The sequence below is a fragment of the Gymnodraco acuticeps genome, unplaced genomic scaffold (assembly GCF_902827175.1).
Source record: "Gymnodraco acuticeps unplaced genomic scaffold, fGymAcu1.1, whole genome shotgun sequence".
Classification (NCBI taxonomy): Eukaryota; Metazoa; Chordata; class Actinopteri; order Perciformes; family Bathydraconidae; genus Gymnodraco; species Gymnodraco acuticeps.
The window spans coordinates 917,276-943,018 of record NW_022989953.1 but is presented as its reverse complement, the minus strand read 5'-3'; the positions used below and the strand labels follow the sequence as shown (position 1 = coordinate 943,018).

General features: G+C 41.5%; 1 long non-coding RNA gene across 1 annotated transcript in view; it reads left to right on the top strand.

Annotated features, from left to right (window-relative positions):
* LOC117542797 overlaps positions 1 to 25,743 on the top strand; it is a 150,858-nt gene that overhangs the window by 60,309 nt on the left and 64,806 nt on the right. The window contains exon 2 of the long non-coding RNA XR_004568489.1: positions 7,979 to 8,200. This is a non-coding gene — a long non-coding RNA (uncharacterized LOC117542797). The remainder of the gene's footprint in view (positions 1 to 7,978; positions 8,201 to 25,743) is intronic.

The window sequence follows — 25,743 nt, the reverse complement described above, 5'->3', positions numbered from 1 at the left end:
AACAACTAAGTCCTATCTGTGTACAACAGATGCTAAAAGGCTGCTTTAATGGATAGTCTTGTTGAAATGTTGCCTATGGGGAGCGATGAATGCTAAATCATAAACACATTATCGAGAGGGAGAAATGGTTTCCATTTAGACCTGGACATCTGTAGCCGCACAGAGTACAGTGTGAACATATACAAGCAAACAGTCAGCTCAGCACCCTGGCCTTTGTCTAAAGTGCCTGTAGGAAAGTTGGACTACTCTAAAGGAACTATCAAATAAAGAAATCACTGTTTCCTATTATTGCTGCTGTAAGCTCGGAGGTGGCTTGTGTAGCTTATGCCAAACTAATACGAGCGGAAAAATAAATAAACAAAGAAAGGGAAATTATTACCTTCTGAAATTACACATTGGCCGTCTCTTTATAGTCGTAGGGAAGCTAATGCAGTCCCCTAACAAACAAACAAAGGCTTTTACTTTTTTACTATGTTAAAGATGTAATTGCTTTGCAGTAAAGAGACTAAATCATGCTACTGTGCTTTCTTTTCCGACCATGATTATTCACTTCCACATACGGCTTAATGAATCAAATAATTTATTTTCCAAATAAAGCTTAAAGTAAATCAAGCTAAATCCCACAGTTTTGTGATGTAGAAATATGAAAATGTAGCAAAAAAAAAGGAGGGGTGCAGGTTGGCTTATCCTGCTGGGTTTGTTTCCTCTGAGAAGCTTTTCCAACTGCAGACCTCATGGTGGAGCCCCCAGAGGCCCTATTTGAATCACAAATGTATTTCGTTTCCCAATCGTTCACAGGTTTCGGTCAGTTCAGGAATTTTGGTACCCATTAAAGCCTGCTGACAATGACTTTCACCCCCGGGGCCACAACAGGGGTCCAACCCCCTACTGACCTCTCCATTGCTGCCCAGTCATGGCTCCAACAGCCCTGCTCCCCGGGATCTGAATGGTTCAGCAACGCACCCAAAAAACGCTCTGGGGTCAATATCTATTTTCTCTCTGTCCCTCTCTTCCTCCTTGCTGCCTTGTTATGGTTCAAGTCGGGGCTTATCAAAGACAATCCAGTTTTGTCATGTGGCCAAATCATCTTGACACCCATTTAGCATGCTCATCAGAGGACAGTTATGAATATTCAAGACGGTGCCAGGGGCCAGTGAGAGGCAGAAAGAGATGAGAGTGACAGATAGTGTGTGTCCAAGATAGCACAGAAAGAGAGACAAAGAGCAGGAGGAAGTAGAACACAACATAATGACCAATTAATCATGATGATTATCATCAATCATTAGAAGACCAGAAAATTAAAGTTAGTGATAATCAATGATAAACTAAATGGCACTTGAGAAGCACATCCTCCAATAAGGTAATACATTTGATATGTCATAATATGGAAACCACATTAATGCTAAGAAGAAAATGTGTTGAAGTGTGATTGTTTAGGGTTGATTGATACATTTTATTTCGAACAAGTCAAATAAATAATTACAAAACAAAACAAATGTTGCAGTGCATAGTCATGTAAGAGAAATACATTTAAAAAAAATGACATTTACAACAACAACATTAGCAACATAAACAGTGCCACATCTAGTGTTCGAAAAGGAGTGAGAAGAAGTATAACTTATTTAATCTCACCCCCTTGTCCCTAAATGATTTATTTATAATCTATAATCTGCAATAATTATCATTATTATTCATTATTATTATTAATCTGCTTTACCTGTTGATTGACATATATACATATACACATATACTGATATACACATATACATACACTGATATACATATATGCACACATACATATACACACCTACATACTCACATATATACACATACACATAGTCAAACACCTTCCCCATCCCTGTACCTCGAGAAAATAATTTCTCTGTATTTCCTCTTGAACTGGTTGATGTCTGGACATTGCTATGCTGAAATGTAATGTGTAAGAAGAAAGCGAAGAATTTAGATTGAAATGATACATGAACACTGGGGGCTTGAATGTGTGATAAGAGAAGAAAATAAAGTAAAAAGGCTTGGAAAAGCAGCAGAATATTTGAACTGCAAAACTTTTGAACTAACTTGATGGCGAATGATCTGTCGCCACGGCCACGGTATTTGATGACACCCCATAATAGGCTTAGATGTGTTGATGGCTGCATCGTTACCAAACCTGTGACGGTTTGGGCCGTTTGGAGCATTTTCATGAAGTTATGAGAAAACCGTGTTTCATGGCGAGCCTTGTGTTACCATGGCAACGGCATTTGAAGAAATCTCAAAACTGTCACGTAGATGTTGTCACGGCTGGACTGTTAGCACACGTGAAGTTTCAGCAGTTTTTGACGATTTTCATAGAAGTTATAGCAATATCGTGTTTTACGGCAAGGGATGCGTTGCCATGGCAACAGCTTTTGAGGAAAACTCACTTATGGCACATAGACATGTTGAGGGCTGAACCATTAACCATTATCTGAAGTCTGGTGCTGTTTTGGCAATTTTCTTATGAGTTACGACAACATCGTGTTTTATGGCGAGGGAACATAGAAACAGCCTATGGTGAGATCTCAGAATTGGCGGAGAGCTGTTGAGGCATGGACCGGTGATATACAAGTGAAGATTGGGGGACGATCGGACCATGTCCATTGGAGTTACAGCGACATCGTGTTTTATGGCAAGGGATGTGTTTCCATGGAAACGGCATATGATGACACCCCATAATTGACATAGAGCTGTTGAGGGCCGGACCATTAACCATTATCTGAAGTCTGGTGCTGTTTTGACCATTTGCATAGGTATCACGACAAGATCGTGTTTTATGGCGAGGGATGCGTTTCCATGGAAACGGCATATGGTGAGATCTCAGATTTGTCGTAGAGCTGTTGAGGCATGGATCGGTGATATACAAGTGAAGATTGGGGGACGATTGGACCGTGTCCATTGGATTTACAGCGACATCGTGTTTTATGGCGAGGGATGCGTTGCCATAGTAACAACACATTACGTAACATCAGATTTGATGTAGAGCCGTTCAGGGCCACAGTGTTAACCATCATGTGATGTATGGTGGCGTTCTGAGCATGTCAGTTGGAGTTATGACATCATCATGTCATATCTCCAACACACATAATGACGTTATGAAACACCTGTGCTTGAGCCCAGAGATCAAAGGTTTCCATGGTGATGTGCAGTAATCAGTGAGAGGAGAGCCTTTCCATTGTTCCGAATGAGAGATAAACCTCTTACATGTGAACGTTTTGTTGTAGAACCGTAAAATATATCGGTGAAATTTCAACGCGTGAAGCATGTCAAGGGCCCTGAGCGTCTGAAGAATGCTTTTTGTGTACTTTCGAGTCAATAATGTGGCCTTTTTGGCAGATTAACTAAGGGTGTGCGGCTGCTGCTGTGGGTAAAGATCAGGCTGAATTAAGAATGGGCCTTAATGGAGACATGTTGAACGTTTTTGTCACTTCATGCCCTCAAGAGGCATTTTGTTTAATTATTTTTTGCTTAATCTTTTTTTATTTTCCAACTTAAGAGAGGTTTTCCTATGTTTTTCATGACATATTATGTCTCAGGAGTGTAGGGTTTGGGAATTATGGCAGGTTTTTAAAAAATATATGAAGGCAAATTTCAAACTGTCCCCCACTCTGTGACATCACACACTCTAGCCTTAACGAGCTGCGCAATTAAGCAATCATACACGAGAGGCCGTTCTTTAACGTCATTATTGGTACGACAGTACTGCGGCAGGACCGAGGCGCTTGCGCCGAGGTCCGTACGCCTGCAAGCAGTTTGCTTTTCAGGCCAAGGGTATACCGTTTTTCTCAGACGCGGAGGCATACTGACTTGTTGTGAAAAGGCACGTTCTATTTGACCGTTCTTTGATCGTGGAATCAAACACGCCTATTGACCAATCAGAGAGCTTGCTCACACCTATGTGTTATAGAATACACACTAATGTTAAAATCTGAAGAGGGCCTCTTTACCAAGGTCTGAACAATGTGTAATATCTCTAAAAGTATGAATCTGATTTAAAAGTTGTGTAACTCGAATAATTTCAGAAAGATGTGTAACATTTGAAAGTTGGAATGAGGTTGCTGAGTGAAAGTGTGAAGGAACAGTTAGCAGTTGAAGTCTGAAGAGTTTCTCCATTGACTTCCATGTTAAAAATTTGATGAATTATGGAATATATCCCTGGAATGATGAAAGTAATAGCCATTGAATAGCCAAAAAATAATAGCCATTGATTCCCGATCGAGCTGAACGTTTTGATGTTTGAATGGAGTTTTTGCGATGTGGAATGTAGGAGCAGAAGAGGCGCAAAAAAAAAACGTGAAATAATAAAAATAAGAATTTTGTGCGTAGAAGAACAAGTTGTGGGAATGCTGTATCAGCATTCCCACAAAATTACTGAATGTGTCTTACACAGTGTTGTGCTAGTTACTGAAAACCAGTAACTAGTTACCATTACTAGTTACTTCATTTCAAAAGTAACTCTGTTACTTTACTAGTTACTTACACCAAAAAGTAATGCGTTACTGTGAAAAGTAACGTTTTAGTTACTTAAAAAAAGGGCTCCCATTTATTATTCTCCAATGCAATAACAGTACTGAAATGAAGGCTATAATTGAGTACTGTTATTGCATTGGAGAATAATACAATCTGTTGATCAACTTGACATGCATTATATGCAATCTGGATTGCTTCGATATTAGCTGGCTTTCCATTTTTGTATATTCTTTCTCCAGGTAGTTGGAAAAAGTTTTCCGTCCCATATGCCGTGTGCCGCCCGGACATGCTATCATGCTAACTAGCTCCCTGAAAGCGGGTGACTCCACTGTAGCAATAGCCTGCATGTGTTCTACAACATACCGTGCAATGGCTTTATCGACTTTTCCCTGGCTAGCAGTCCCTTGGTTAAAATCCAGCCGATGTTGCTTAGGTGGAGGTGGAGTGGCGTCGGCTGAGTCTCTGTGGTCTTAGCTACTAGCTTCGTCCCAGCATGTTGTTTTTGCAGATGTTTTAAGAGATTTGAATGACTGGTTTGGGCAGTAGATAGGATCTTTGACCCGCCAGGACACAACTTACATTTAACTAAAACGTTCTTTTCTTTGTGCTCGACAAAAGTGAAATAGTGAGAATATCTCCAGGTGGAGAAACTAGAGTTGAGCTCCGCCGCCGCCATGATAGTCTTGTTAGTAAACAACACAAACACGCCCACAGCCCGTCTCCGCATGTGACACAGGAAGTATCTAAGTACATTTACTCAAGTGCTTAAGTACAGTTCTCATCTCTGTTCGCCTGGCTGTTGACTATATAAAAAAAACTAACGGAGTAACGCACCATGTAGTAACGGTAACTGAGTTACTGAATTTAAAAAGTAATGCGTTAGAGTACTAGTTACTGCAAAAAATAACGGCGTTACAGTAACGCGTTACTGTGTAACTGTCCCAACACTGGTCTTACATGTACAACTAAAATTGTTGTAAGTGTTTGTATTCAGAGAAAGAGAAGGAGTAACACATTTTGAAATGTAAACTGAGTGATCACAGAGAACGTTAGAGCACGAGGGAAAACCCTTTGGCACTGCTTATGAATCACAAGCTTTTTATGTCGTTGCTGTTGACCACTGTTTAGTTATGAATATATCTGATCTTGTGAGAACAAGAAAGCTGAGTCAGGAAGGAGCGAGTTTCTGTGAATGAGTCTGCCTGTCTCATTGACATGGATGTCAAAAACTTCTAGGATCCCGTCCAAGCTGAGACAAGTGATCATTTGGACTTTGAGAATGCAGCAATGTTCCAAGCTTTGATGTTTTCAGCTATTTAAGATCGTAGAAGGAGGCAGGAAGGGTTATCAAGGGTGCTTCATCTGTGAGAATTGTCGCTTGCAGATTATGTTTGTGTTGTCGTATTTTCAGCATATTTTCTGGTTGACATAGTGTGCTTGGAGTAGAATGAATTTGTCTCTTGTCTCATTCGTTATTTGTCCTGAAGTTGAACTACTGAACAGACAGAAGCAATTTCAGAGTGAATCAGAAGTGTGATTTTGTGTGTCAAGTTGTTGCGATGGTCAGAAAAAGCAGGTACAAATAGGGGAGTCTTTATTTCCTTGAGTCTAATAAACCAAAACAACTATTGGGTTGCAGCTATAGAAAAAAAGTGGAACAAGTTGAGGGTCCTTTACAATTCATCTGTCTGTTGCTTTCTCTCTGTTTCCATAGCCAGAATTCACTGTGAAGGTGGATGTATCCACAGATGAAGGAGTCTAAGTGGTCAACAAATCAGCCCTGCTACTGTGGTTGGGCTGTTTGTTGACCTCTGCAGTGTGTGTGCTGTGTGTTTCATGTTTGTGGGATGCGGCGCATTTAAACGTCCCTCCACAACTCAGCCTATACTGTATCTCACTGAGATGAATGGGGGTCAGGGCTGGGCCACCCACTCGTCACCACAGTCCCAAACCACTAAAAAGACTACTTGTAACATGCCTAGAAAAAACACTTGGATTCATTCAGATGTTTATGTGCAGCTAATGTGTTTATTCTTTACTTATTCCCAGTTCAGGAGTCAAAAGTTATTCACGATTTGGGCCAAACTGTCAAGTACCAGAACTCGCTACGTGTTACATGACAAACAACAGTTCCTTCATAAATAGCTTTTTTAAATAATTTCCACTTTTGACTGAGGGGATGAATTATTGTACACAGTCGTATGCATCACCACACCAATTTGCACCATCTGCAGTCTATAATGCAAGTCCATAAGTCTTCTCCCTTTGATGCGTCAGTTCAGTTCATGTTTCCTTCTAAAGAGCACTACTCTGCAATTTCAGACTGGTGAGGAGGTTGTCTATCTAAAACAGTCCTGGCCCATCTGTGTCACAGGCCATATCTGTCATTATCGGCATTTAATTGTTCTCTCTATTGCCTACCGCCTGCTCCTGACCTATCTTCAGCACTGCGCTCTCCCCAATGAGTCACAAAGGTCTTAAAAAAAGCTACAGGCTAGTCTTAGCTGACAGGGGTGGAGAGGAAGGCTCTTTAAAGTCATGAGTTGAGTCATTGTATAGGAAGAAGTTCCGGCCCAACCAGACCCAGATTGGTTTGTCACTTGCGGTTGAGTCATAAAGGTACATGAGTATGTTGCCAGAGCTTGTGGAAATGAAGGCGGCTGTTGTTATTTTCAGAAAAGTAGCAACTTATCCCCTGCAGGTCCATCCTCAGTAACTGGTGAGTCCATGAGGCTTTCTGCTTGCTTCCCAGGACAATGGAAATGATGGTGGGGACACCAGTCAGTAATAAGAGGAGAGGTGGATGTTTTGGAGGAGACCGCATTATCAAAAAATCCCAGGATGACTCACACCACAGCCCTTGTCAGTTAGAGTGGGGTTTCCAGCGATCGTCTGCCACATCGTCTCCGTCTCTTTCTAATGACACGAATGCTGATTTTTGACAGTTCCTTTTCTGATTTCCTCAAAAAAATGTATCATAGTTAGTACTTTGTACAAAATGTAACCAGACTTGGGTCCCCAGTGTTACTTATGAATTTGATGTATTGTAGATGCGTCTTATTGTGTCTATTAACATTGGGTAGTGGGGATCAGGATGCACTCATTGACCCTATACGCAGGCAGACAGATACTGTACACTCGAGCCAAACAAATGCTGCCCGTCCCGTCAGCTTGCTAGCAAGAGCAGTGAGGTAGATAATAATTGTCAGCTTGTCTGTGCCGGTGCCAATGCCAGGGTGGGCTAGGCCTGGTGGGGTCTGGCTCAAAGGGCCTAGATCACTGTGGGCATCGGGAGTCCACAGGGCTGAGAGAAACAGGAGGATGAACACTCACAGTACTGCAAGCATGTCCAAAAGAAGCATTACAAAGAAGAAGCAATGTCTGTGTGGATACAATCATCTGCAATATTTCTGTCTTGAATTTCCCAAGCAATATATCTAATCTAAATGTGCTCTCTGTTTTCTTCTTATCACAGACCTCCATCCAGATGTGGAAATCTAACTGCACTCAGAAATGTATTTATGAAGACAAGATTAATGATGCAGAAAGATGCAGCACCAGAGAGCCTGTTTTGGCCCTACATGGGACCTCATGTTTGGGGTAAACCCTTTCTTGGCACACCTGGGTGACATCATAAACAGGGCGTAAATGACCAGCGAAACTCTAAGCCCACCTGTTACCAACCCAAGCTTTTAATGTAAGTTTTATGGCTTTATGGTTTAACCAATTAAGTGATATTTTTGTGATGGTTGAATGTTAAGTCCCCTGTCAGTTAAAATAAATGCTGTGTGTACTTCAACCAGATCATCTGCATTTATGTAATTGTTTGTACATGATATACAAAATAATCTGCATACACGCCACCTGAGCTCCATACCTGCTCTGTGTTTGTCTCTGGGCTCCAGCTTGGGAGGAAATTAGATATTTCCGTCAGTCTGTGCTTAAGTACATTTATCACTCAGATCACTCAAGACTTGTGGAAAAGAGGAAAAGTGGTCTGGCATGAGATCTGTCACTAAGTCCTCCACATGTATGTCCCTAAACTATTTAGTGGCCACTGGAATTGGGACCTCCTGTTTTGACTGTGGGAACTGTTGGCAGTTGCTTTAAAATCCAATGTTTTCCGCTCTTCATTGTGAAATAAAAAACTTCCATGATGCTTTGCAAACATCTTTACCTATAGCGTCCACGTGGAATGAAATCACTGCATTTTAGAAAGTAACATTGAGGCATTTAACGCAATTCATGTAAAAGTCAAGTTTTAGTGTTTATTTATTTAAAAACTATTTATTTTTTGATATCTAAACCAAAAATATCAACGACCAACATGTCAGTTTTCAGAACATAACATATGACTACTGGAGAGGAACAAGCATGTTTCCAACCTCTATCTCCTCATGGTAAGGAAACAATATGTCCAACAATAGCATACATGACATCCTCATCAATCCATTCCCAGTGCAGATGTGCAACAAAGTGTCCACTGTGGTAATAAAATGCACTCAAATGGCCCCCACTGGTCATGACAAAGTCCAGTTGTCCAAAGGAAAGTTAGATTGGTTTCCGGCAAACGCATTACGATACGTCATGACTTTGACCTAGGAAGCAAACCTGGAGACCGTGGTGGTTGAAGGTAATGCTGCAGATGTGTGTGGCAGGAAACCGGAGGTATCAAGAGTATTCCAGAAGCCTGAAAATATCACTATTTCCACATGACGAACACATTTTTTCCTGAGCTCCAAAACCAAAGATGCTACACCCAGTCCCATTTCTGACCTTTTAAGACCTCATATTTGGGTATCCTTTCACCCTTGTATAATGTTGAGTTAACAGCCTAAACGGGTTTCTCCCTTGTCATAGTAGAGCTCACTTCCTGTCACTGGCCCCAGGGTGCAACGCACAATGACTAGCAACACCCATTGGCTCCCTAGCAGGCGGAGAGTCTGACAGGCAGGGTGACACAGGGGTTATTTGTTTCTGTCAGAAGCACAGAAATAGTCTCCCAACTGGTCCTGGAGTGGACAAAGCAGGCGTGCGTTCATTGGCCTGCTACCATGGCGGGATGTGCTTCTGTTGTGATTACCTGCCTCTGTATAGGAAGGGCTTTCTCTGAGGACCTGTGGAAAAATGCTGCTGTCTGCCAAGTGCCATGATTAGCGCCCCGGCCTGTTCCTGGGTCAGCTCAGAGGGCAAAAGTGTCTAGACCAGCCGGGGGTTTTCCACACGCTCTTGCCTCAGCTGTAACTATTACTGTGTACAGTAGTTCCCCAACTCTCATGTCCAACAAGTCGCTTTGGACGGCATCACTCCCTGCTGTGTGTGGTGGGAGTCGTGTCAGACATTGTCTTTACATATGTTTTGAATATTGTTGTCGTTAATGGCGTCCATTTTCTTTGACTCATGTTATTATGTTGTAAGGGGATTAAGAGATGGGAGGGTGGGAACCGTTGTGGTGAGCGGTATCTCATGTTGATTTAAAGTACTACTTAGTGTAAACACAACAGTTATTTGGAGATGTTATTGATTGATTGATATTGTGCCATTCATGGAGCACTACTTTCTAATGTTAGGATCTTCCAGCTGCCAGGACTCTTGCAGTGCATTGTGCATTACAAACTGAGTGTTTGCCAGAAAAAGCACAACCAGTTAATGGTTCGGAACCCTGGCTTATCTTGGCCATCGACGCAACAAAAGCTGTAATTATCTGCAAAATAAACTCACTTCCTTGATTGTTATACAAATAATGCATTAAACAGTTCCAGATACACTTTTTTTTCCACTGTGTTGCCAGACCCTGTCGAGAAGGAAAAGCATTCAGGCCACCAGTACTGGAAGATCATGTCATAGTGCTAATCAGGAAGTTGAGTGCTTTATGAAATATGAACACCTTATATAACCAATTATGATTTGCAAACTCTGTTTTGGTCTCTGTGAAAATGGCAAAACAATTGTGCCTAATGTTTCCCACCTGCCAACAAATTAAGTTTCTTGCATATGTCAGCATTGTGTGTCTCCCAAGACCTTCTCTATATAGGTCCAGACATTATTTCTGGCAATTTGTTCCTGACGTGTACCTCCCACTCCTCCCACTCCTCCCACTCCTCCCACTCCTCCCACTCCTCCCACTCCTCCCACTCCTCCCACTTTCTCTGGCCCACCTCCATGAGGGCCGAGGAAGCCTGGCACTCGCCTGAAGCTCTCAGCCAGTCCTGGGCAGCTGGGATCTGGGGGAGCTCCCTGCAGTTCTGCAGTGTGCTGGCAGCCCTCTTCCTCTTGCCCCTGCCACTCTTAATTCTGCCTTTTTACTTCCAGCCAGCTTCAGAATACAATACAGAGGAGCCCTGTGCTGCGTTGTGAACACAGACACACTCATGGGCGTACACACACATCCACACTTTTATAAGCCATTGAAAGAGACAAGACCAAAGGCGGAAAGAGGAGCAGACGCCTCTCAGATGCTGGGCTTGGCTTCGTTTGCCTCTTGACACAGACGGCCGCACACAAGATAACTGTTGTTTATTGTTTATGGAAGGACCCTCTGCCACACTCCACGCTCTCTTCATCTGGAGACTCCTAAAGGGCCACAGCCAAGAGCCACAGGGGAAAATAAAGATGGAACTCACTGTATCTACTGTATGTGTGCAAGCGTGAGTGTATGAAAGACAGCACATGTGTTCTTTTGTGTTTACATGTACAGAGTGAATGTACATTTACTGTACAGTATTGGGTGCTATTATTCTCCCATAGCTTCCTCATGGAGTGTGTGCTGTTTGCTCAGCTGGAGTTGGTTCAGCGTGTAGTGGATGGGGAGGCCATCTTGTTCGAATGGGGTCTCAGTTACAATAACCTCATTACATCAGGTAATGTGGACTTCCGCCCTGATCTGACAGATTTTAAGATGCATGTTCTTGGGTGAGTATAATATTGAAGGAGCAATTCAGATACCTCAAAACTTAGATAGATTTATACAAATCCATCACCCTCTAAGTCACTAGTCCTGTTTTATATCTTAGACCACACAAGCCTACATTTATTTTGTATTCTTCCCATTATTATCCATGAAGAAATATGCAGACAAACTTTTCAAAGTTACTGAAGTTGATCAAAAGAAGATCTGACATGTATAGATTCCAGACTGTCAATAACCAATCTTTGAAGAAAGCCTGAAGACAAATCTAATACATTTCCCTGTCATCAATTGAGGTGTGTTCCAATCTAGATTTACATAACAATCTCTGAAATCATGAGCTGACTAATTTTCTAAAACAACATTAGTCAAAAAAAGTTCCATCCACAGATCTACAGCACAAAGTCTTGGATACATCAGTAGTTGAGACTCGACAGTGCTATATTGGCATCTCTCCAACATGACTTGATCATGCTACCAATTAAATATGTTCAGTGAGAATGTCTCAGCAGGAAAAAAAGAAGAAGGACAAAGTCTTAATAATGGACAGAAGAAAATGCACATGGTTTGTTATGATGTCAAGTTTATGAAGCAGATGGATATCTCTTTAAGCTAATTTGAGCAGATTTTAGGGTTAGGGTTAACCGTGTAGATGTTGGAAAAACATACAGTTCATCAAAGAGCTGCAGCTTTTCACTGTAAATTGCATTGCTAGCTTAAAACTTTGACGGGAGTCATAGAAAAAAACACAATCATGATAGCAAATAAGTCTCAATCAATGGTGAGTCCATTGGTTGTACTGGTTTAAACATGTATCATATTAAAACATTATTATATTAAATTGTATTTTATGATCCCATTTTATAAGGCTATATTTATAGCATGTGTACTTGGGCAGACTTCTCTGTCCACTCTTGTCTCAGCTCCTCCCTACCACTTGCAGCCATGTGCTGTCAGAAAGGTGTTGGTGTGTACCAGGTTCTCAGCAGTAAAAACCAGTAGAAAGAGAAATTATTTCCTAATGGTGCATGAAAGTAGTGATTCACCACTGTATTTTTGTTTGAACCATTGGCAGATCTTTTCTATATTACCTCGACACTGTACCTAAAGAAAACTATTTATTTGCATGCAGTATTATACACTTGAACAACGTTTGACAGCTGAAGTTGATGTGTCTCCCTTGACCTCTCATCAAAATGTGAAGTTGGTAGGAAAGAGGCTGCAGCTGGACCCGGATCAGGCCTGCTGGCGATATACAGTAGCATGAATAGCAGGCTAGCCCTGGGCACTGCATGTGAACAGTCCTGCTGACGACTGTACCGGGAGGGTCACAGCCCCTCCATGCTGCCCCGCAAAAGAAGAGTGGGAGTAAACAGGCGTAATAGGGAGAGACTAAAAGACACTTGGACTGTGTTCTTGTAAATAATTGCATTCATTGTTCTCGGCCACTGTTGGTTATGGTCACAAGCTGTTTGGTAGGCCCCTGTCTGTCTGGTGCTCCCCATGAGCCTGGTGTCAGCCCCTACGCCCCCGAGGGGAGCAAGTTGTGCCAGGGGTGAGGATGCCAGCTTCCTGACCCGGTGGCCCCGTGTCTGACGTGCCCACGCCAGGACCAAATGGTCCCTGGGCCAGCTCGGAGACTCAGGGCGTGCTGTGCGCATGCTGCTCTGCTGTTAAAAAAAGCTGGTTCAAAGAGCACATTCCTGCCCCCAGCCCAGCAGCGAAATAGCCAGCTTTCTTACTCGTATGTGTCAAAGCTCCAGATTCTTTCATTTTATTGCTTTGTCTTTATCTCGCCTGTGTCTGGTACAATCTGATTGGATTGAGCAAGTTATTAGCCTCTTGTTGGCTGTGGGAACAGCAGATGGCCTATTTGGGCCAGATTACCTGTACTCCTTATCTTAAGTGAAGAATTTGGTTCCAAGTGCTCAGATCTTTCAAGAAAGCTACTTGCTAAAATCATTAAGGCATTGCAGTACAGTTAAGCTTATCTGGAAGTTAACAAACACTTATACTGTAAAGCTGTTATCCTGTTATTTACCTACACCAAGGGAGTTATGTTTTCTGCTCAATCTGTTATTTGCAGGATAATGGAAAAAGTATTGGCCTGATTTTGACTAGTATGTTGTAGCATGGACCAAGGAAGAGCCCAATACAATTTGGAACCTATGAGTATCATGAGGAAGATTCACAAAATGTGTTTTACTTTCATAGCATATGTAAAATAGCAGGATGAAGCCTTTGTGCTGTATTTCGGTGTTGGCAGAATTGTGGAAAAAAGAGAAAAGTCAGAACAACAGCTATCAAGCTTCAACACACATTCTTGGTAACATCCCTGTTGTTTGTGGATTACTATTTAAAATTCATGATTACATCAACGTTTTGTGAAATTTGCATGACTTCTTGACTCGGGTAAAAAGGAACCATCCGCTGTTCATGTGAATGCATCATTGGCTTGGTGAATGTTTGTGCTCTCCAAACGTCATTCTAGTTTATGTATTGTGCTCATAACTAATGATGATGCTGCTTTAGATCTGAATTGTATGTCAGAATGTACAAAAGACATATGATGTTCACTACAAACAGCAACAACATTCACTACAAACAGCAACAACATTTTAAAGTAAAAGTAAATGTGTGCCGTCACCAAACTTGTTCAGCAGGGGCTTCAGGAACTATCTCATTGCTTTCAGTCTGCCATTGAAACTCCTTGGAGAACTAACTAGACTCTCAGACAGATGCTGCGTAATGGACTGTAACATGAGAGGAATTTAAAAAAGAAATCAGGAAGTCTTGTCTCTAGATCCCCTTTTTCTCTCTGAACATCCCCGTTTTTTTCCTTCTATTTTCTCATTCCTCGTGTCAGCAGGAAGCTTGTGTCCGTCATTGCATCCAAAGTAAAGGTCTGCAAAAACAAGCGTGGGAACTAACCAAGCCCAACACTGCAGCATCTGCAGCCTGTAATGATAGAACCTCAATGACATCATGTGTGTTTGAGGGGGGGTGGGCTCTGGTAACGGCACTGTGGATCTCCTCAGAATACTAGTGGCTAAGTGGAACACACAAGCTGGGCTCTTCAATTGAAGTCAGATGCTCTCGGGCACTTTCCTACGGCTAAAGTTGCCCCTTTTCTTTTCCCTGTTCGCTGTAGACTCCGATTGAGGGGCCTCCTTCACAAGGGCTACGTCTGACTTTACTGTATGGTAAATGTCAGAAAATAGATGCAGGCCTCTGTAACAAAGTGTAATTGGATCCAAGCTGCCCCGGGCCACTGTGTTTGATCTGTACCACCTTCTGTACAGTTACCCACATCTTCACGAAGGCAAAAAGCACACAGCTCATTCAGGATGTTATGGTATTTTTATCGTATAATTATCTGACGTCATGGAGGAAAACTATTGACATATGTTGCTTGACATTATGAAAACCTTTGGTCGTGTATTCATACATTCATTCACATCTTATCTTTGTTACTGCGCTCATGTTTTTTTTTATTTATGAACTTCCTGTTAAACCGGTAACCAGGTTTTTATAATAAGTTTGTTTCTTTTGGTTTCATATTGTATACATTATCCCGCTGAGTACTTGCATCTGTGTTGCATTCCAGGGCAAAGCCGGCAGCCGAAATCTGATACAATGCCTGGATTTAATGGAGCCTTTATGACTCTTGAGATCATCCCGTTCTGAATAACTTGCTCTTCATGTGAATTGTAAAAGTAATAATTGTGGGTGGGGAATGTTTTATCAGTTCTGACTGAGGTCAATCATACGGCAACAATGTAACAGAGATCAAAGACGGGAGAGAACAAAAACTCCTAGGCCTACAGGTAGTAGAGCAGTTTAACTGGAAGTAGGAAACACCCACACACACACATTTAGTTTCCCAGCTAGTTGGGATGATCCCTAAAGATGTGAAACTCAAACCATGTTGTGTGTTGGTTTTGATCATGTGTTTGACATCATACTGGATAGGTGGTGAGTGCATACATTGTGTGTTGTGTTGTGCTATTATAATTCCACTAAATCTGTTAACATCAAAATGCAACACGCTAATACTGCTGTCAGTTGAACGAATTGTTTAAAATGATGTCTTGTTGTAAGAAAAAGACATTGCTCAAAAACATCAACAACTGATTTTTTATGCATATTTTCATTGTTGCACGTTATTAATTTACTGCTTACAGCAGACATTCCAGAAAGTCACTGGAGTTTGACTGTGAGCTGTTTAGTGCTTCACTTCCTTTAAAACCCCAACAGTGCTCTGCTGTGGCAATGGCATCAGAAAAAACTAAAACAGATGCAACAAGAATTTACTGAGAGCGTGCAAATTGTAATTTCACAGAGACTGAACCATCTTTTAAATCCTATCATAATAATCGATAGTCTGTAATGCACAAGAACTGCTTACGAACTGCTTATTGTACTGTCATTCAAGTACTGTAAGTCATGAGAGAAATGTCACACAATGTTAGAAATTCTGAATCCAAACAATGATCCAGACTAACAAAAAATCATCTGCAGTTATTGTTCTCTTTTATTTTGATCTTTTCATGATTTTCTTAAACTTTAAACAAGCATACGGGCAAACTAGCAAAGACGAAACTAGTCATTGTGTCATAGTTTGCCTAAAAGAAGAAATTAACTTTTTTTCCTTGTATGATTTATGGAAATGTGACAGCTCATACCCGCTAAACCCCTTGATACAGGAAAGCATAAAAAAGGAAGGAAGAGGGCCGGATTAAAGAAAATGGCGTTGTGGTTTTCATTGGGCTTGTGACTGCAATCTGTGCTCGGACAGGTGAAGATGGTGTGGATATATATGTTTATTCTGAAGACACTGCAACAAAACCACCTCTTTAAAACTCAACGAAACAAAAAAGAAAGTTTTGCTGGAAGAAAGTTATTTCTGCAGTTCACATTTAGGTGAAATAAACATACATATTTGTTTCATTACAACCTTCCTCTGGGCTTTTGTAAATCTCATATTAGCTGTGGTGATTAGTGACTTGCCCTCAAAATTGACACAATGTCACAAATACTGTGACCTTTGATTAATATATTCTGTTAAAGAGGACATATTATGCTCATTTTCAGGTTCATAATTGTATTTTGTGCCTCTATTGTGACATGTTTATGTACTTCAACATTCAAAAAGTTCTTTATTTTTCTCATATTGCCTGTCGGAAACCAGAGCCAAGTCTGATTGGTAAGCTGGACAATAGAAGCATAAGTGTTACATAGTGATGACATTATGTAGTAGTTATTAAGTAGTCAAAGGAGACGTTTCAGGCAGTGTGTGGGAGAGAAACTCCCTCTCGCGTAAACTTAGGGATTTTAGTCTTTGCTGACCATTTACATGCACCAAAACCTATATAAAACAGTACAGGAATAGGAAAAACCCCCAAAAGAATAATAGGGCCTCTTTAACAAGTCTATCTAGCTGACCCTCCCTCAAATACACTTGTAATGACAAGACAGGGCACCTTACCTACAAAAATTGATGCAAAAGCCTTTGATGGGAAGGAGTTGCTGATGAGTCAGTTGGTTATGAGTCAGTTGTCTCATAACCGAACATCATAGATGCAAGGTAACGTCTCGTGAAAATCAGGGCCATTGTTAGCACTTTCTAAGAGTAAGCTTGTTAGCTTAGCTTGCTAGCTTCCATTTCACTTTTAAAAACAATCTGAACTAAATGTGTAATGTAAACCGTTGTCTGTCTCGAAATATTGTGGAAAACATATGTTCTAAACTGAAAGGTCCCATGTCATGCTTTTCCAGTTATTACCCGTCCCCTTGTGTGTTATGTTGGTTTTTCTGCATGTAAACGGTCTGCAGAGTCACAAACCCTCAAAGTACACTCTGTTGCGAGTACAACTCTAACACAGAAAAGACCTGTCTATGCTGCCCCAGAACGCCTCGTTGGACATTTATCTTTTTCCATTTTTTTCTTCCGGGTAGCCTACCAAGTGACGTAAGGTCTAAGTCAGGGGTCGGCAACCCGCGGCTCTCGAGCCACATGCGACTCTTTAAGCCCTCTGCTCTGGCTCCCTTGAGCTTGGACAAAAATAAGAAGGAAATAAAATAAAAATATTTGTAGGACTATTTATATTTTGTTGCACGGTTGAAAATGTTTCGTATCTTGTATTTTGAGGTGATACTGTGACACATAAATACATTTAAAAAACGGTTTTAATTAGGTCAACTAAAATGTGCGTCACATCCTGCTACGGTCCCGTACCAGCACCTTTTCTTGCAGGTGAATAACCTGACCCCCGGCTCGATGAGCGAACTATGGATAAATCAAAGAAAATAAAAGTATCGGAGAAACACAGAGGGTTTAATTATGCGTGGTTAGAGTTATACATGTATGCTTTCACAGCAAACGATGCTGGCTTACCGGCATGTTTGATATGTGGAGAGAAGTTGTCAAAGGTGCTGCAGCCTTTACGTATTGGAGGAAAAACACGGAAGAGGAAGACAGCTGACGATCTTCAGTCATAATTCAATCAGTAAACTCTTTTTAGGGTGCAGCTATATGTTTTATTTATTTCAAAGTGGGCCAATTTGAATTATATTCATTTTCTTCAAATGTGCAGAGGACTCCCCAAGTGCTGTGTTGATTTATTTTAAAGTAGGCCTGTTTATTTGTTTTAATTCTCCTTATAAGAGTTATTTGTTTCTTATTAGAGGTAAACAGTTTTCTTATGTAATAAATGCAAAAGAACTGTAGTTGTTGTCTATGATGTAACAATATATACAACTTTATAAGCTATCAAGCTATCAAATATGTTTTGCGGCTCCAGACAAAGAAAATTGGTGGAAAAGGGGGCAAAATGGCTCTTTTGGTCAAAAAAGTTGCAGACTCCTGGTCTACTGTAAGTGACGTAACGGCTTCCTCACACACACACACACACACACACACACACACACACACACACACTCACTCACTCACTCACTCACTCACTCACTCACTCACTCACTCACTCACTCACTCAGCCTTATCTTTTCTCAGCCACAGCTCCGCGGATTTCTCAGCCTGAACTCAGCCTGAGACAGCGAGACACAGCGAAACTCAGGCTGAGTTCAGGCTGAGTTTCGCTGTCTCGCAGACCCCACGCAGCAACCAGGAAACGACACCAGTAATCCAGCTCACACTGTCCTGGGCGAGCTGACCAATCAGAGCACACTGGGCTCATAGGGAGGGGGGGCAGGAGCTCCAACAAGGCGTGTAGGACAGAGAGTGAATACACATAATACAGAGATGCTGTAAGAGAAACCAATGTGATTTTGGAACATTGAACAATGTAAATCTATTCTAGTAGACCTCAACAATGGAATTAAAATCAGTAGAAATGGCCATGACATGGGACCTTTAAAGCATCCTCAGGTATATGAGTTAGTTATATCAAGTGTTAATGGCTGTGTATATACATAGGTTATTCACTAGCGTCGCTGTCCTTGGAGTTAATGTGTTATGACAGCTTTTTTTAAATGAACACTTTAGTATGTGAAAGAATAATTTCTGACCCAACTATAAGCGATTCATATAGCATACTGTCAGGGTCTTTCCAAAAACAAATTCCAATCAATTATTACATTTTTCTCCATTGTTTAAAAGTGCATATCTACTAGGGGGGCCTTTGGTGCTAATACAAAAGCAATGGTCCATAAGCACATAACACATCATGCCAATCTGTTAAAAAAGTAGAACCACCATTCATACAAATTATTTTTCTGTTTATCACTATGAAACAGGTCCTACATGTAAAGTGAGGCAAAAAAGTATTTAGTCAGCCACCAATTGTGCAAGTTCTCCCACTTAAAAATATGAGAGAGGCCTGTAATTTTCATCCTAGGTACACTTCAACTATGAGAGACAAAATGGGGGGAAAGAATCCAGGAAATCACATTGTAGGATTTTTAATGAATTAATTGGTAAATTCCTCGGTAAAATAAGTATTTGGTCACCTACAAACAAACAAGATTTCTGTCTCTCACAGACCTGTAACTTTCTTCTGTCCTCTACTTGTTAACTGTAGTAATGGCACCTGTTTGAACTCGTTATCAGTATAAAAGACACCTGTCCACAACCTCAAACAGTCACACTCCAAACTCCACTATGGCCAAGACCAAAGAGCTGTCAAAGGACACCAGAAACAAAATTGTAGACCTGCACCAGGCTGAGAAGACTGAATCTGCAATAGGTACGCAGCTTGGTGTGAAGAAATCAACTGTGGGAGCAATTACTAGAAAATGGAAGACATACAAGACCACTGATAATCTCCCTCGATCTGGGGCTCCACGCAAGATCTCACCCCATGGGGTCAAAATGATCACAAGAACGGTGAGCAAAAATCCCAGAACCACACGGGGGGACCTAGTCAATGACCTGCAGAGAGCTGGGACCAAAGTAACAAAGGCTACCATCAGTAACACACTACGCCGCCAGGGACTCAAATCCTGCAGTGCCAGACGTGTCCCCCTGCTTAAGCCAGTACATGTCCAGGCCCGTCTGAAGTTTGCTAGAGAGCATTTAGATGATCCAGAAGAGGATTGGGAGAAAAAGTCATATGGTCAGATGAAACCAAAATAGAACTTTTTGGTAAAAACTCAACTAGACGTGTTTGGAGGAGAAAGAATGCTGAGTTGCATCCAAAGAACACCATACCTACTGTGAAACATGGGGGTGGAAACATCATGCTTTGGGGCTGTTTTTCTGCAAAGGGACCAGGACGACTGATCCGTGTAAAGGAAAGAATGAATGGGGCCATGTATCGTGAGATTTTGAGTGACAACCTCCTTCCATCAGCAAGGGCATTGAAGATGAAACGTGGCTGGGTCTTTCAGCATGACAATGATCCCAAACACACCGCCCGGGCAACGAAGGAGTGGCTTCGTAAGAAGCATTTCAAGGTCCTGGAGTGGTCTAGCCAGTCTCCAGATCTCAACCCCATAGAAAATCTTTGGAGGGAGTTGAAAGTCCGTGTTGCCCAGCGACAGCCCCAAAACATCACTGCTCTAGAGGAGATCTGCATGGAGGAATGGGCCAAAATACCAGCAACAGTGTGTGAAAACCTTGTGAATACTTACAGAAAACTTTTGACCTCTGTCATTGCCAACAAAGGGTAGATAACAAAGTATTGAGATTAACTTTTGTTATTGACCAAATACTTATTTTCCACCATCATTTGCAAATAAATTCTTTAAAAATCAGACAATGTGATTTTCTGGATTTATTTTCTCATTCTGTCTCTCATAGTTGAGGTATACCTAGGATTACAATTACAGGCCTCTCTCATCTTTTTAAGTGGGAGAACTTGCACAATTGGTGGCTGACTAAATACTTTTTTGCCCCACTGTATGTATTCAGGGTAAAACGTGTCAGAACACAAATAGTTCCAATGGCATGTAAGAACAGAAAATTAAGGTTTGCTATGTGTTTTAATAATAAAGCTTAAAAAGAGAAAAAAATCAAATGATTGCTTGGTGTAAACATGGATCCTCCCAGAATATCAGCTTGCAGCAGTAATGCTGTACCTTCCCTAAGCATCAAGTATTGATCATCTGTTTTCCCAGCTATGCCTCCCTATGTTTAGTAGGCTGTCCTGTAAATCCCAGCCAACAAAACACAAACCAAACTGGCATGGTCTTTGTGTTGTTAAGTAAATCCAGAAAAGCCAAGAAGGTAATCATGTCATTTCGCAAGTGCCCCATCGGAGAGAAAACGTCAAAGCAGAGCAAGACAAAGAAACTGAGCAGCTGTTTCAGATTAACACAAAAATAATAATAAAAACGATATTAGCGGTTTCACTATGCCAAGTATGATTAGTTATTGTTTTTTTCTATTGGTGATGAAGGCAGCCGATTTCAGCGTTATGAATTTAGTTTTCTTTAGTATGCCATCCTTGAAAGTAAAAATATCTCTATTCAGAGTGCAGCACATGGTCCAAATGCAACGCTTTCCTCTACTTCCTTCCTAGTGATGCATAATTTGTGAACCTCCCATTCATATCCGTTTGCTCCCTTCCACTGGAACCATAAAATCAATCTGCAGCATACATGTTGTCAAACAATGATGTAGACCCTGGTCTACCCCATCCATGGGGCCAGACGTGATTGAGTCAAGATCTGGTCTGGGCTGTTTGAAATTACCCAGTGCAGTAGGGTTCCCACAAACCCAGAGCTTTATACACACATGCATACACTCACCTCCCCGTTTTACCCGTTTAAATTAAAGTCAGATTATTATCAGTGCATCCCAAATGTGCTTTTCAGTAAATACAGCTCCGTTTCCTCGGCTGTTCACATCCCCCACTGGGAGGCCCCTTCAGAAGCCTGCTTTGCAATCTCGATGCTAGGTACTAATTGGACGAGCCCGTTGGAGGTGAGGTGTAGATGGAGATGGCGACGCATGGCAGTCATGTGTGAGGCCACTGAGAGAGTCTGATGTGGGAACCATTAGCGCACAGTGTCGGTAGAAGCATAGAGGCGCATGCAGGGTGTGCAGCTTGAACAAATAAGGCCCTCTGTGTTTTGGAGTGAATACCCCTCCTGCCTTATTACCAGTTTGAAGTGTGGTTTGCTGGCGATGACATCAATGACAAACAGAGCGCTCTGGTTTCCTCTTCAGGGATGGAAACTGCTGCTTTGAACTTCAACAACTTCTCCATTCATTCCTTATGGATGTAGACACGAGGAAGTTAGTCCTACATAAAATATATGACAGCCAAAATGCTTCCAGTAAAGCATGACTTTGCATCAAAATCAAACAGATAATATTAACAGGTTACATTTCTCTATCGCCTGCATAGATTTACATGGACAATTTTAATCAAATTTAGCCAAAACAATTACACATGATTGTGGTCTACCACATGTTTGTTTGTTTATTGCAATTTTGCCTGCAATGAATGATTTGGCTTCACTGGGGTTATTTATTTATTTTTATTTGGCAAACAGTAGACATTTTTATTTCACTGGCTGAGTATGACTCCTCATGAGTAGTAATAACCAGAAAAGCATGACATGGGACCTTTAAATACTTAAATACGTAAAATATGTGTGCTCCTTTTAAATTGCCGATGTATTCGTTGTGATGAAGATGGGATTGATGGGAATAGGTGATCCTGATGGTTGTGTGCACTTTGCACATGTTGTCACTACTGGATTAAGGTCCAGTGTATTATTCAAAGTGGCTTAAAATCGCATTTTAAAGAGGACATTATGCTCATTTTCAGGTTCATAATTGTATGTTGTGCTGTAACATGATTCCATGCTTTGACGTTCAAAAGGGTCTTTGTGTATGTCTTTATGCTATTGCTGGAACATTTAGACTTAAGAAAGACCCCTTTCTCTAAATAAATAATCCCAACACATCCAAATGCTTTTACCATTCAGACTTGGAGATGTCATTTTCGTGGATCCTTAACTGTCACTCTATATGACCGATAATTCCCTGAAATCAGGGGCGGACTGGGACTAAAATTCAGCCCTGGAAACTGACCCAGTCCGGCCACATGAAATGTCAAATGTTAGAAATCCGCTGTTTATTATTTAAAGTTTCTGATTCACTCCTTTTTCCCTCTCTGTACACAGCTCCAGTTTGATCATTGGCCTGTCATCAGATTTCATTTTTAGTTGCTGCTGTAGCGGAAGTTTAGTACAATTCTTTTTGATGAAATACTCCAAATCTCCACCCTCCATAATTGCACTTTCTTCAGTTGCTTGCTACTTTTTAAGGGCAGTGATGACAGTTACAGTACGAACTGAAGTTGATGCGATTTGATTGGATTGTGAGGCATGACGTGACCCTCATCTGATTGGTCAATCCCTCAATTTGTTTTCACCAACGGAAGCCAATTTCGGCTGGCCTCCTCTCGCAACAGAGTGCAATCTACTGTTTCACCATAACATCTAGAGGGGCGCTGTTTCACTCTTTGTAAAATACTCAATGAGAATGGGGGAGAGACGGGCCGACAGAATAATTACCGAAACTAAACGAAGTGTTTTCATTTATTTATTAATATTATAACTACAATGCAAAAAAACAGGGGAAGACTGGCTTCCCTTGGCCTCCAGGAGAAAACGACACTGAGTTCAAGGGATAATTCTCACCCACCTCTTGCTCTGCACGTGTGCCGGTTGAGCTGCATGAATGCTGGCTGTATATCTGAACTCGCGCCCACATCATTCTCTTCATCATCTTGCACTTGTTTTAAGCTGCTGATGATGATAGAGCTTGTAGCAGCGCTGCTGCCAAAAAGGTCTGTCAATTTGCGACATTTATATGCTCCATCTGCGAGTGACTTCACCTTTTTTTCTCTTGCCTTCTCGGCCCACCTTTTTCTTTTCGTTTTCTTTGATTTTTATTTTTTTAACCATGTTTTTTCATTCTCCCTGTCTGCCGCGGCGTCTAATCCCTTCTCTTCATGTGGCCGGTATTTTTTCTTCTTCGTGTGTGATTATTTGACATAAGAACCACACAACCGCATTATCGGCCGCTGTCGCCCTCTGTCGGCCGTCAGAGCAATTTAAATGATGACGTTAAAACTTTTTTTTTTTTTAAGTGCCGGCCGCCAACGGCCCTTGACGACCGGCCGTTCTGTGGTTCTCCAGATTCTACAGATGGCCAGTCCGCTCCTGCCTGAAATAAAAGCTGACATTCTTTGTTGTTATCCCAAAGACAAGATTTTTTTTGGTATCCGTTTTCCCTCCCAGGGTAATCCTTGTGATGGTCACAGGGGGGCTGCAGCATATCCCAACATCCATTGCCATCATGGCCCGTCACATGTCTGAAACTATGTTGTTTCCAGAGTTTTCCGAGAAGTGTTTTGAACTTTGAGAGGAAACGTAAACTGCTGATCAGAAAATGTATTTTCACCTTCGACATAGATCACGGCTCTCTTTTTATTTACTTCACGTAGTTAAGGGGACCTGACTATGCAATGTTAGTGTGACCCATGCCGTTCATGTTGACGTAATACTTGTGCAACATTAATCTATTTTTGTGCCCCATGATCCAGCACATGCATGTCGCCTTTATATGTTATGGTGCAATGACATGTGAATAATTTAAGAAATCAAATCCCAATTATGTTTTATTCCATGGGTTGGTTTCATGTCAAATTTGAGATCTGGATACTTTTAACGTGAGGCAATTATAGCATCTGATGAAACACATTATTAACAATCGAGCCGTGGAATAACAGTAATCCCATGATACTATTTATACAAACATAATTATGATCTTAATGCTTGATTATATATATTAATATATTAATTACGGGGTCAAAGGGTCTTGTCTGAGTCATCCAGTACTGGGTACAGTTCTCAGTGTGTGAATACAGTCCACTGGTACGCTGAGTCGTCTTATGCAACCTGCTTCAGTGTTCAAAGGCTGCTGAGTGCCCTCTCCTGCTTTGTCAGGCTCACACAAGGGTTTATCAAGTGTAGTGTGGGAAGGCATGACGCTGGAGGACTTTGGAAGTGTGTGCTTGTGTGTGTATGCAGCAGGTTTCGCCTCTCATCTATGTATTGGTTTGTAAGATGTGCCTGCGCCCCAGTGTGCATGCTTTTGTGTTTACATATGATTACATGTGTTCACTTGTGCACCGGTGTGCGTGCACGCGTGTCTTTTCATCTGTTTTCTCATTCGGGGACTTTGCACTCTGAAAGGTGTGCCAGCAAATCAGCTGAGAGAGAGGAAAACAAGATCTGAAGCAGGCTGGGTGTTAGAACTGGGAAAAAGACGAGAGAAAACAAGGAAAAGAGTGACAGAGAGGGTTGATTGTGGAAAAGTCGCACCGGAGTGCGGAGCGTGTTGCTTTGAACATTGGTCCAGATATTTGTGCATTACAGATATCACAAATATAACATATAAGCACACTGAAGATACGGATAGCATTTGGGTAGGACACTTAATTCATCGTCTCTTTGATTTTAATCACTGCTTCACTGAATAAATAACAACATTCATAGTTTATTAGGGTTTTATTTATGTAGTGTATTTTTTTCATTTGCCAACAGAATAAAATGAATTAAAGGGAAACCAATAGTTGGAAACCCCTGATGATAAACCTAATTAATTCCAGACGAAGAGCTCCACATGTTGGGATTGAACTGTCATTTTGTGGCTCTTGCCGCATTGATTAAAGGGCTATGATAGCAGATCGGAAAGTGACTGACTGACTGACAGACGGACTAGCTGCCCTGCCACCCACGCTGTTGACAAGGCAGGGCGCCTGATGACGTTGTCATTCGGTAAAGTACAAACAAGAACGACACTGGCCGACCCAAGCACTCTTTGAACTCCAGATGAATTGCGGGTCTATCAG